The sequence below is a fragment of the Miscanthus floridulus genome, chromosome 2, assembly GCF_019320115.1.
Source record: "Miscanthus floridulus cultivar M001 chromosome 2, ASM1932011v1, whole genome shotgun sequence".
Classification (NCBI taxonomy): Eukaryota; Viridiplantae; Streptophyta; class Magnoliopsida; order Poales; family Poaceae; genus Miscanthus; species Miscanthus floridulus.
Genome location: NC_089581.1, coordinates 81931143 through 81934249, shown reverse-complemented (window position 1 = coordinate 81934249; position 3107 = coordinate 81931143).

The following is a 3107-nucleotide window of genomic DNA, read 5'->3' as shown; positions in this document are numbered from 1 at the left end:
GGTCTAAGCTTTTGATTGTTGAATTTTTATACACCTTGAAACCTACCGATTTAGAAGTATCATATAGACTTTTTGGAAAAGATTTTTCTATCCCATCGAAACAGTTTAGTGAACTTCTAGGATTTCATGCATAATGTGTGATTGATGTGGACACTGCTATACAAGAATTTGATAGAATTAAATTTTGGAGGAAAATATCTACAGAACTTACTTGCTACCATCCCCATACCAATGAAATTCATCATCCTACTTTGCGATTCATGCATAAATGGCTTGGTTTTTCTCTTTTTCCTAGGAATGACTTTCGCACAGTTAGGAATGATGAACTTAAACTACTCTATGCCATGGTCAAAAGAAGAAAGGTTTCACCAGTCTAGTTTATGATGAAATAATGGAAAGAAATCCCTGATCTTAAGGGTGATGTTGGGTGTACTTCTTTGGTCACCCACATAGCTAAAAATTTGGGACTTTTGGAAAATTCTTTCGTTGCTTACATCGATGACATTCCCTATTGCCTTATCGATTATGAATATTTTAACCAAGCACAAATGTTAAAAAGGGTAAAAACAGGAAGCTTGTCATGATGTATATGGATTATACAAACAAAATCCCGTTACTAGACCAAACCCTTGGTCTATATGCGGTGTAGTCTTTTGTCTTTGATTTATAGAAAAAGGAAGTAGCGCCTCGCCGGAGCACTTCTGCAAGACTCATGCGCAATCCATAGCCCTGGTACCATGGTAATGATTCCATTCCTGAAGTACCTACCTTCACTAGCTATGTAGACTGGAACTAGTCAGGTTCTTCCCGCATGTACTAGCCTGAGCATGCTGGGTGGAAATCTTCCCACATTCACCAGCCCAAGCATGCTGGTTGGGAGCAACCCACTCCTCAGCACACTGAGAGCTCCTAGCATCAGGGCTCGAGTGCGTAATGACAGGATGGCAACTTCAACTACTATTAGCAGTAGCCATATGAGGAAGTCTCGAGTGGCCATTAGGGAAGATGTATGTCCTTCTTTGCCTATGGCTATAATGACCAGCCCATGGGCTATCATGAGTAGCAAATGGAGCACCCCCACTTCAACAATAGGCTCACCACCATCGAAGAGGACTAGCATAACATCTAGAACCAACTTCACCAACACACCCAGTGGCAAGTGGAGGCAGGAGAACGCCTCGCCACCATTCAGCGGCACTAGGAGAAGGAAAACGAGAATTGGCAATACTTGTTCCAGGGTCTCCACATCGACCCACCTTTCTGAGAGACCGTAACCACACCTAGCTTGGGGGAGGAGCCCCCGTGCACCGAAGGTAAGTTTTCTCTTCCTAGCATTTTATTATTTTCTTTAGTTTTTTTCAAGTTTGCTATATAAAAAACACATAACCAAAAACAAAATAAAAATTTAGTTTTTATATATATATCATTATAGTGTGATCTAAAAAATAAAAACCAAATAAAAAGAGTGTATATAGTTTAAGTTTAATTAAGTTTGCTTAAGATATGTTTTAGTTTCCTTTCTTGTTTTTAAGAGCTCAAAAAAACTTGAAGATAATCTCACATGATGGAAATGATGAATAGTTGCTCTATTATAATTCCTTTCGTGTACCTAGTTTTCAGCCTTAAATTCTCCTGAGTTTTAGATGAAATTGAGTTGACATGAGAATTTGCTCTAAACTTGAAACTCATGGGTAGCATATGCTTGATCTAAGTCTAGGTAATTGACGGATATGATATGAGATGGTCTGAGCTGCTATTTATCTTGTTCCAAGTGACACTTGAATTCCAGAGATTTATCTTTTGAAAAATATAAATGTAACATGATGAGATCCTGTATGACAAAGTTTGAATTCCTACCAGAGCCAAATATGATATCGAGACTACGAAAACTCCCACTCATTTATGCTGCTTGCATTGCATTGAGTTTGGTCAAGCTTTGTTGATGCCTTATGAGAGTTTTGTCATGCTCTTAAAATCAAAATCATGTACACACCACCTACATATGCACTATACTCCTACACTGGGGGTAGGTGTAAAAACATGCATTCCATCTAGATCCACCTAAAAATGTTTTACTCCTACACTAGGAGAAAACACCAAAAACATGCTTGATAGGTTTTCCACCAAATAAATGCTCCAAGTTCTTATTGCTATCTCTCAAAAGTTTTGTTGCAGAAAAGAGGCATAGGCTATGCAAAAGTTATTCATAAAAAATAATTGAGAAAAAAATAGAAAAGTGTCCGAGATATTTAAAATAATGGGTATTTAGATGCCCACTTGAAAAAAATGAAAAAAATGAATGATGAATAAGATAGCCCCTGCTCTCTAGCAAATGTTTCCAAGATCCAAATGAGAGATATGTTTTCAAGGAGCATAGTAGAATTAGGCTAGTCACCATATTTATATCCACCATATTCCACACACATGCACATCTTGATTTGATTGTATGACTCGACTCTCTTTGGATCCATTGTTTGACTTCACAATATATGTATCGCAAGTATGCTCTCTCATACATTTACCACTCCTATGAGCTCCACATAAGCCTTAGTTGTACAAGAAAAGGCATAACATCATTATTGCCTTGGTAAGGATCCACAAATACCATATATATTGAGAGACTTGAGAGTGTCATACAATGGAATCTCTGAGTTTTATTTTGAAAACTTGCAAAAACTTCAGAACAATGGTTGAACAAAGAACTTGAGACATTGTGCTTGACTTGATCATTTTGTCTTTCAATTACTCAAGACCCAAGTGAAAGCTCAAAATCCCAATGGTAGAAGGTAATATGGGTAAGTTTGAAAGATAAATCAGTGGATTCTAATCCGAAGGAGAATTCTTTGCTGAACGTATGTGTACTTTTGAGGAGTGAAAACATTGATGCAACTCCTGATCCATTGCTAAGTCTGGCATTGCTTAGGGATGAGCAAAGGTTAAGCTTGGGGGAGTGTCGACAGAATATCGTCGGTAGTCCACCGAGGGGTATCCCACGATGGTAGATTGATCGGCAGAGGAGCGTGTAATCAAGAACAAGAAGGCAACAAAGACACATGAGTTATACAGGTTTAGGCCATCAGTATGACGTAATACCTTACTCCTGTGGT